Consider the following 11,457-nt stretch of genomic DNA (forward strand, 5'->3'; position numbering starts at 1 on the left):
CTAGAGACGACCCAGGAACTAAGACTCGGCGTGAGTAGAAGCCTGACGTCCTCACTCTTTCTCAGGGAGCAGAGGAGGGAAGGTCCCCTTCCCCCTCCCCAGCACCAGTGATCTCCATCTTGGATACCGACAAACCTCGGCAGAGCTGCTAGCTCCAGCTCAGGCCTTGGAATAAAACGAGTCATTTAGCAGGTCACAGAACTTAACGGCAGCATGACCTACCAGACTCAGCTCCACCCAGGGAAAAGTCACCCAGCTCAGGCGCCAGCCTGAGGAGTGGGTTTCTTCACTGGGTAATCATAGCCAGAGGCTGCCCCTCCCTCTAGCAGCCTCGACAAGCAATTGAAAATCAGTAAACAGAATCCCTGAGATTGGCTCCAGGCTGGGCTCTGTGAGGTTTTCACAAACCAGCCGCAGAAAAGTTACCAGAACCTAGACTCATCACTGCATCCCCCTCTTTTGTGATACTCAAAGCAGATCCGTCTCCCAATGAAATAGCCTGGGAGGAGGATCACAAAATCCTGGGTAAAGCAGAGCATTTTATTGCCTTTTCGAACAAACTGACTTAAGAAAAAAACCAAGCCACAGGACCACAAGCAGACCAGAGACTCCAACAAGAGGCTGGTTACAGACACAAGGAGATACAGGATTTTTCCCACACCTCCAAAAAAAAAAACAATGAAGTTTTTCTCTTTTTTTTTCTTTTCTTTTTTCTATTCTTCTTCGTCTTCTTTTTTTTCAGTTTTTATTTTTGGTACCTTACATAAAAAAAACTTTTTTTTCTTTGCTAAAACTTTTTTCAATCTTTAATCTTTGCCTTTTTTGATAAAAAAAATTGTCTTCCAGTAATATTCTTTTCCTCTTATAATTTTTATTTTGGGGATACGGGAGTGTACGTTTTTGCTTTCTTTTTATAGTCTTCTTTCTCTTTTTTTTTCTTTTTAAATTATCTTTTTGTTTTTTGTTTAGCTCTACTGAACTTCTCATTTTTTCTTCTTCCTTTCTTATCCGTTTCACCTTCTCCTCTCTTTCGTTATTATTTATATGACTTAATTCTTGTCTTCCACATCCTCTGATAAACCCCTATTTGACTATTAGACCCTATCCCCCATTGTGTACACATTTAATCCACAAATTTATTATGCAAGTCAAAACCTCTAAGACTTAAATTCCTTAAAAGCAGTACTACCTGTTTATACCTATATAATATTTTAAGCATTTTTATTTTTAAATTTTTCACATCTCCTTTATATACCTCCCCTTCTCTCAATAAGTTCATGTTCTTATCTAAATAGATTGTTATCGACTCTACATAATTTTATTAATTTCTACCTTTCTATTTGTTCTGGTCTCTTTTCTTTTCCCTTTCCCTTTCTTTTTTTTCCCTCTCTCCATACTTTCATCCTACCCAACTTATTTCCTGCTATGAGATTAAGACTTAGTTAACTCTCCCTGAGCCTCCCCACATCAATCTATTCCTATTTTTTACCCACATCTCTCCCTAACCCTAATAATTTCAGGTCTTCCAAATTCTTCTTTGCGTTTCATAGCACATTAAGGTATAGTTGTTTGATGTTGAATAGATGTATCGGTTGAACTAGATTGTATCTGTAGAAAATTGACTGTGCAAATTCAGACTTGGGTTGATGCTTGCCTTAAGATAGTGTTCTAGCACAAAACTGGGGCTATTTTCATCTCAAATGGGCAGAACAAGCCAGAAAAACACAAGAAAAATGGCAAATCCGGGTATCTCAATTCCCAATCCCAATAATCAGGGGAAAAAACAAATAATGAATAATCCAGAGGAGAATTCCCAAATAGCTCTACAAACACTGCTGGCAAACATGATAAATCAAAAGATTGAAAGCATACAAAGGTCGCTGTATGAGCGTGATAGGGAGAGAGAGGAGGAATTCCAAAAGTTTATACAGCAATATCATAAGCATGAGGAAGCTACTCAAAACCCCATACAGGATTTGCATGAGCAGCTTGAGAATACTCAGAGAGAAACACAGGAACGGCGTGAACAGGCTGAGAACACTCAAAGAGAACTACAGGAATCCCAGGAACAGGAGGAAGCTTATCAAAGAGTAATACAGTAATTGAGAGAGCAGGAAGAGAATACACAAAGATCACGAAAGGCATTCATGGAATCCATTAACAAAGAGCTGAAGGAAGTCATGGAGACCACAAAGAGAATGCTGAATGTAACCCAACAGAAGGAATGGGAGTCCAAGGAAACCATAACCAATCAAATAAGTGATCAGAGATTAAACACTGAACATCAAATTAAGGAAGTAAAGAATTTCGTACAAGATCTAAAACAAAGCTTCAATAAAGAACTTGAAGCTATCAAAGCTGACCAATTAGAAGGAAAAAGGGATAAAAAACAAAGTAGAAAGTCTTGACAGCAGGTTTGACCATGTAGAAGATCGAATCTCAGGGACTGAAGACAGCCTAGATATTATACAGAAAAAACATACAACCATCCAAGACATGTCTAAGAAATATGATAGATCTATCCAACACTAGGAAGACACCATCAGAAGGGCTAATCTAAGGATAATGGGTGTAGAGGAGCACCTTGAAACAGAAGTTAATGGTCTAGGAAGTTTGTTTAACAGGATCCTAGCAGAGAACTTCCCAAACATGCAAAAAGATAGGCCTATTCAGATACAAGAAGCTTTTAGAACCCCAAACAGACCAGACCAGAATAGGACATCTCACTGTCACATTATAATCCACACAGGATCAACTCAGACCAAGGAAAAGATCCTTAAAGCTGTCAAGGAGAAAAGATTAATCAGCTATAAAGGGAAACCAATTAGAATCACCTCAGATTTCTCAGCAGAGACAATCAAAGCAAGAAGAGCCTGGAATGATGTATGCCATGCCCTAAAAACAAACAACTATCAACCAAGAATACTGTACCCAGCTAAACTCTCCTTCATAACTGAAGGCCAAATATAAACCATCCATAGCAGAGAAAAATGGAAACAAAACATCTCCACCAAACCAGCCCTACAAAAGATTCTTAAAGATGTCCTACACACAGAAAACCAACAAGACCACAATAAAGGTCAAGAAACTGCACCCAAACTGAGAATGCAAGAACCATAGGAAGAACCCAGTTTTTGCAAGCTCCAAGAAGGTGTATAACATGGCAGGAACTCCCAAATACCTCTCAGTCCTATCTCTTAACGTTAATGGTCTGAACTCTCCAATTAAGCGACATAAACTGTCTAGTTGGATTAAAAAACAAGACCCTTCTATCTGCTGCCTGGAGGACTCACATCTTGCCCATAAAAACAAACACATTTTCAATGTTAAAGGCTGGAACAAAATCTACCAAGCAAACGGCCCTCATAAACAGGCAGGCGTTGCAATCCTAATATCAGATAAAATAGACTTCAAATTAAAATTCATGAGAAGAGATAAAGAAGGTCGCTACATACTAATTAAAGGATCTCTCCTTCAGGAGGATATTAGAATTCTAAATATCTATTTGCCAAACAACGGAGCACACAAATTTATCAAAGAAACACTACTTTCCCTCAAATCCCATATAGATCCAACGACATTAATTGTTGGGGATTTTAACACATCACTCACCGCACTAGATAGATCAACTCGGCAAAAACTCAACAGAGAAACCGCAGATCTAAACACCTGCATAGATGAACTAGACTTAAAAGAAATCTACCGGACATTTCACCCAGCAGAATCAGAATACACGTTTTTCTCAGCAGCGCATGGAACAATTTCTAACATAGACCACATTTTAGGCCACAAAGCAAACTTGTCTAAGTTCAGAAACATTGTAGTTATACCTTGCATTCTCTCTGACCACAAGGGAATAAAATTAGAACTCAAAACCAAAAGCCACCAAAGAAAGTCCGGTATCACATGGAGGCTGAACAACACAATGCTGAATCATGAGTGGGTCATGGAGGAGATTAGAAAGGAAATTCAAATGTTCATGCTATTCAACAAAAATGAACACACAAATTACCAGCTCCTCTGGGACACAGCAAAGGCAGTACTCAGAGGCAAGTTTATAGCTCTGAGCTCCTACATCAACAAATTGGAGAGATCTGAAACTGACAATTTAATGACACATCTAAACCTCCTTGAAAAAGAGCAGCAAGATAAACCCCAATCCAGTAGATGGAAAGAAATAATTAAAATTTAATCAGAATTAAATGAATTAGAATCCAAAAAATCTATAGAAAGAATCAAAAAAACAAAGAGTTGGTTCTTCCAAAAACTTAAAAAATTTGACAGACACTTAGCAAATCTTATCAGAAAAAGAAGAGAACACACCCAAATTAATAAACTCAGAGATGAGAATGGAAACATCACCACGGAAACAACCAAGATTCAGAACATTATAAGGAAATACTTCTCAAAACTTTATGCTAATAAGTTTGAGAACTTGGCAGAAATCTACCTTTTCCTAGCAAATATTGACATGCCAGAACTAAACCAAGATGAGTTAAACCAGCTTAACAGGCCCATATCAAGCATTGAAATAGAAACAGCAATAAGATACCTCCCACCTAAGAAAAGTCCACGACCAGATGATTTTACAGCGGAATTCTACAAGGCCTTCAAAGCAGAGCTCACACCAATACTCCACCACAGCTCAGTACCAAACATATTCTATGAAGCCATCATAACCCTCATCCCAAAACAAGGGAGGGACTCATCAAAGAAAGAGAAATATAGACCCATTTCTTTGATGAACATTGATGCAAAACTTCTCAACAAAATTTTGGCCAATCGACTTCAACAATTCATCCAAAAAATTATACACCACGATCAAACAGGATTCATTTCAGGGAGGCAAAGCTGGTTCAATATACGCAAATCAATTAATATAATTCATCACATCAACAGGAGCAAGAATAAGAACCACATGGTTATCTTAATAGATGCAGAAAAAGGATTCGACAAGATCCAATACCCCTTTACGATGAAGGTTTTGGAAAAATTGGGAATCCATGGAACATTCCTCAATTCAATAAGGGCTGTATATGACAAACCTACAGCCAGCATTATACTTAATGGTGAAAAACTAAAGCCATTTCCTCTTAATTCAGGAACAAGACAAGGATATCCACTTTCTCCACTTCTCTTCAATCTAGTATTAGAAAGTCTAGTTACACCAATAATACAAGATGCAGATATAAAGGGGATCCAAATAGGGAAAGAAGAAATAAAACTCTCCCTCTTTGCAGATGACATGATTTATATTTAAAGAATCCCATAGACACCACTTCCAAATTATTCAAGCTGATTCAAAACTTTGGCAAAGTAGCAGGTTATAAAATTAACCCCCCAAAATCAGTGGCTTTTCTGTATGCCAACAATGAGAAAAGTGTGGCTGAAATTAGGAAAGCAACTCCATTTGTAATAGCCCCACAAAAAATAAAATACCTAGGAATTAACTTAAACGAAGAAATGAAGGACCTCTATGATGAAAACTTTAAAATCTTGAAAAAGGAAATCAACAGAGAACTTAAAAAATGGCAAAACATCCCATGCCCCTGGATTGGAAAGATTAACTTCGTGAAAATGGCAATACTTCCCAAGGCTATCTACAAACTCAACGCAATACCTATCAAAATTCCAACCTCATTCTTCAAGGAAATAGAAGAGGCAATCCAAAAATTCATATGGAAAAACAAAAGACCCCGAATAGCAAAAACGCTCCTCAACGGAAAGAACACTGCTGGAGGAATATCAATACCAAATTTCAAACTCTACTATAAAGCCTTAGTAATGAGAACAGCTTGGTATTGGCATAAGAACAGACCTCAGGACCAATGGAATAGAATTGAAAATCCAGAAATGAGCCCACAGACCTATAGCCATCTACTCTTCGATAAGGGAGCTAAAACAATAGAATGGAAGAAAGACAGCCTCTTCAGTAAATGGTGCTGGCAAAATTGGTTACCTACTTGTAGAAAACTAAAGCTGGATCCTTATATATCACCCTGCACCAGAATCAACTCCAAATGGATCAAAGACCTCGAAGTCAAAGCAGACACTCTGAAACCTTTACAGAATGGAATAGGAGAAACTCTAGGTCTCCTTGGCTCAGGCCGAAATTTTCTGAATAGAGACCCGGAAACACAACAAATCAAAGAAAGGTTGGACAAATGGGATTGCATAAAGTTGCAGAGCTTCTGTATGGCAAAGAACATAGCTAGCAAGATCAATAGAAAGCCCACAGATTGGGAGAAGATCTTTACTAGCCATACAACGGACAAGGGTCTCATATCTAAAATATACTAGGAACTCAAAAAATTAAATCCCCCAACAACAAATCCTCAAAGAAACAGATGTCCAATAAATAAGTGGGCTAACGACTTAAATAGAAACTTCTGTGAAGAAGAAAGAAGGATGGCCAATAGAAACATGAAGAAATTCTCAACATCCCTAGCCATTAAAGAAATGCAAATCAAAGCAACATTGAGATACCACCTCACCCCAGTTAGAATGTCAAAAATCAAAAATTCTACCAACAGATGCTGGAGGAGTTGTGGACAGAAGGGAACCTTACTTCATTGTTGGTGGGAATATAAACTTGTTCAACCACTTTGGAAAGAAGTATGGAGGTTCCTCTAAAGACTTCACATAGAGCTCCCCTATGACCCAGCAATCCCACTTTTGGGCATTTACCCAAATGTTTACAAACAAGACCACACTAAAACTACCAGCAAAACTATGTTTATTGCAGCATTATTTACCATAGCTAAGATATGGAACCAACCCAAATGCCCTTCAGTAGATGAATGGATCAAGAAAATGTGGTTTATATACACAAAGGATTTCAATGCCTCAATCAGAAAGAATGACATTGCTCCATTTGTTAGGACATGGAAAAACTTGGAAAAAATTATATTAAGTGAAGTAAGCCAGGCCCAAAGAAGCATAGGTCCCATGGTTTCCCTTATTTGCAATATCTAGTATATGCATGAGTCAAGCGAAAAAAATCAGATAATGTGATGTTAAAAAAATGAATTCTTAGATAGGCATTTTAATGTTTTTTTTTATGCATGTTTTTCTCATGCATTTATAAGTTTATTTTTGTTGCTTTGTATGTCCCTCCCCCACAGTATAACCCCCGCTTTCAATATATTTGATGGCTGTATAACTTATGGAGGAGATGGGGAAAAACAAGTCATTTAAGGATTCAGTTGGACCTGTTGCAACAATGAGAAGTACAAATTATCATGTCAAAAAGGAGCTTTACAATGTTGGTGGGGGGGAGCGGAGGGGGGTAAGGATTGGGTGCGGGGAAGAGGGGAGGCTGGGAAGGAAGGTGCAGGGTATACAAAGAGGAGGCTGCAATGCTTGGTAAAAAATGTATGCATTATCTTGCCCATGTAATTGTAACCCCTCTGTACAGTATGTTCACAAATAAAATAAAATTTAAAAAATGTATTCCATTTGCTGAAAAATTGAAAAAAGATTACACAATGGCTTTTCTCAAAACAAGGACATTGCTTTATCCAACTCCACACATTCTTGTCTTCACAGATGAGACCCAGAACACTTGCTAAATAAAGATGTACATACAGTCTATATATATGTTCCCGATTATGGGTGATGAAGTCCACACAGGAAAGAATACCAGAACATGAAATTTAATAAAGAAAGCTAGAGAAATGAAGCACATCCCATGCTTTCTCTTTCTGAAAAAGAATGATTCATTAATAAATGAAGAAACCCAATTGTGTTCCAACTGAAATTAACTGAGCTCCAATTTGAAGAAATAGTTGCAAATAAGTGAGTAGAAGATATATTTCTTTTAAGTGGAATGGTAATTGCATAATGAACAGATATTTTACAAGTATTAGAGGCAGGTGAAAAAGGAAGTAATAGTAAGTTTATGAGATGTGGCACAGTAAGAATATTTCTCTTTTCCTATATATGTATGTAATTGGGGGACTACCAGTTATACTGATGAAAGACAGATCTACAGGAGTAAAATAGGTGCATGTATATACTGAAACTAGCAATAGGTGTAGTTCAACAAATGGTTAAAGTTATATATACATAATTAAAGAAATAAAGGGAAAGAAGAAGAAAGGTCTTTTGCTTAAAGAACAGCTCTTTGCTTAGTCATCATTATACTAGTTCTGGAGTTCCAAATAGTCTCCTGAAAGGTAACTTTAAAAACAGCCTTCAAAGTAAGGTAGGAATTTTGATAAATAACGTGTTCATTATGGGCAACCTACTGTTTACAAAGGAGTGTCACACAAAATCTTGAAATTTTATACTCATGCATATGTCCAAGTTCTGGAGTCTCCCAGAGATGTTTCTGCATCTTAGGTCTCCTTTTATAATATATTTATATATTATGCCTTTCAGTGCCTTTGTCTGTATATTTCATGTTTATAGATACTATATACACAAAAATACATACTTTAGGGACTAATCCCTTAATCATTTATTAGTGATATATGTTTGTAAGTTTCCTTTTTCAGCTTACTCATCTCTTAGGTACCTACACCTATACTTTCCCGCCTTTATTTGTGCTAGTATTGAGGCTTGAACTCAGATCCTTGGACTGTTGCTCACAGCTGGTGTTCTAATCATCACTCAATGCTTCCACCTCTATATTTTGTTGGTGAATTGGAGATGAGAGCCTATAATGTTTGTCTAACCATTCAGGCCTCTGATTTCAGTCTCATCAATATTTTAGAATTACACACATCAATCATGTGATGAGTAGCATCACTATCTTTCCACAAGCAACATTATGTTACCTGTATAGAACAAAACTGATGTTGATGTGTACTATCTGAATCATACCAGGCTATAACAGGAAAACCAAGAGAATTTTATGATAACTGGGATTTACTTTTTATAAATCCCATTTATGTATTCAGTTTCTTTTTTTAAATTTTTTTGGTCGGTTTTGGGGCTTGAACTCTGGGCTTGGGTGCTGTCCCTGTGCCCTTCCGGTCAAGGTGAGAGTTCTACCACTTGAGCCACAGCATCACTTCCAGTTTTCTGGTGGTATTTATTGGAGATAAAAGTCGCATGACTTTCTTGCCTGGGCTGGCTTTGAACCGTGATCCTCAGAACTCAGCCTCCTGAGTAGCTAGGATTACAGGTGTGAGCCACCAGCACCCAGCTTTTATTCAATTTCTTATGAATTAATGTCTACATATCAGATGAGGGGTTATTTCATTCTCTTTTCCTTTTGTTCACATAAAATGATTGATTATTCTTCTACCTTTATAATAACAATTTATTTTTCCATAGAGGACTGCAAATATACTGAGGTCTGAGCACTCAAGAATTATTTCTAGCCTCTGAATTATCACAATCTGGTAAACTGTTCCCTACTCAAAAGCCACCACATTTCTTATCAGGAAGTTTATCATGATTTGGAGTAAATAAATCAAATATCTCTGTGATGATATATTTCAGCTTATGTTAATTTCTTTCTTTCTGGATAATTAGAGACAGAAGTCTGCTAGACTATTCTGCCAGGACTGCTTTGATCCTCAAATCTGACGCCTAAGTAGCTGGGATTACAGGTGTGATCCACTTGTGCTGATTCTGTCTGCATTTCTTAGTCAAGAATATTTCAGTACTTCATTTCCCCTTTTACATAAATATTACTAATGGTCATAAATATTACTATTGGTAGGTATCCCCATGGAACCCTTTAAGAGGCTAGTTCAAACAATAATGATTTTACCTATTAATTTGGACACAATTTATACCTGTATATTATTGGACCTATCCATCATGTGCATAATTTATCATAATATTTAAGTAGAAATTCCTTCAGCCCTTTTTAATATTTAATATTTTCTGTAAAAATATATTGCATGTACTATATTTTTTATTCATTGATATTTTAATTCTTTATGATCATGAAATTATATTTTAAGATTTATGTCTCTGAACTTTTTGGTTTGTATGTTTCTTTTTTGATGAACTTATAGCAAACACTATTATTGGGGCTACCATTATCTCTAATAAATATTCAGAGATTAAACTGACAGTTTGCCTAGTGTTAATTTGACCAGTTGTGTTAAGTCGTATTTGAGTTTCTTTTCCATCTTCATATGTTGATGACATGTTCTGACATTTTTTCCACTGGCTAATAATTGTAATATCATGTTAAGTAGAACTAATAATGTTACTTAGTTTTGTTAGCATTCCTAAGGAAAATTTCTATTTCCACATTAATAATAATAATAATAATAGTCACATTTGTGGCAGGAATATTGTTATCATTTATGTTCAAAAAGTGTGCCTTTAGTCAGACACAGTGGCTCATGCTTATAAGCTTAGCTATTTAGGAGGCTGAAATCTGAGGATCACAGTTAGAAGCCAGCCTGGGCAAAAAAGTCCCCGTGAAACTCTTACTTATCTCCAAGTTACCACTCAAAAACCAGAAATAGCACTGTGGCTCGAGTGGTAGAGTGCTAGCCTTGATCACAAACATAATCAAGAATAGCACCCAAGCCCTGGGTTCAAGCCCTACAACCAACAAAACCAAAACAAAGAAAACCTGTGCCTTGGCGGGTGCTAGTGGCTTATGCCTGAAATTCTAGATACTCAGGATAATGAATGTGAAGATTAGAGCTGAAAGCCCGCAGGAACAAGAAAGTCCCGACAATTTTCTCTCCAATTACCCAGCAAAAGTTGGAAGAGGAATTGTGGCTCAAGTGTTAGAACACCAGGCCCTGACTTCATGCCCTAATTTTGGTACAAAACACACAACAAAAATAAAACTCCTGTCTGTGCATTGAGACACACAATATTTATCACTAGGGAAACAAGCAATTGAGTAGATGATTTACAAGCCATTAGGGTGAAAACAATGTTGAGGGTGTATTACAGGACACGTAAGTATGATCTACGCTCCCTGCTCAGGTGAGTTTAGATTTAAATACACGGCTTCTTCCTTGCTAGAAAGGCACTTCAGACTCTTTTAGGTTTTGGCTATTTTTCAAGATAGGGCTTAAATTCATGCTCAGTCCTACTTGCTTTGTAAACAACCTGCTTGTGTCTCCATGGAACTAGAAATAACAGGCGTGCAAGTACTTACTGTGCCCAGCCTTTGTACATTTCCCTCCAGGATAATGGCCAAGACAACCACACCCAGACATTGGTTGAGATGGATTCTTGTGAGCTATTTTTTTCCCTGAAGTTGCTTGAAATGTAATCTCCCACTCTCTGTCCTCCAAATGGCTAATATTACAGGATTGAGCCACCATGCCAGCTTATCATTAATTTATATAAAAGTCAGACATTTTCATAGACAGCGATAAGATTAAAGGAATTTTAAATATATTTGAACTTACTACCATAAAATAGCTTCCATGAAAAAGAGATTCAGATAAGTCTTGCTTATTTATATCAGTAGATATTTGATCATGTATCTATCTTAGAACTAGTTATCATAAGTAATCTGGAACA

The sequence above is a fragment of the Dipodomys merriami genome, unplaced genomic scaffold (genome assembly GCF_024711535.1).
Source record: "Dipodomys merriami isolate MVZ:Mamm:240054 unplaced genomic scaffold, mDipMer1.0.p SCAF_1696, whole genome shotgun sequence".
Lineage (NCBI taxonomy): Eukaryota > Metazoa > Chordata > Mammalia > Rodentia > Heteromyidae > Dipodomys > Dipodomys merriami.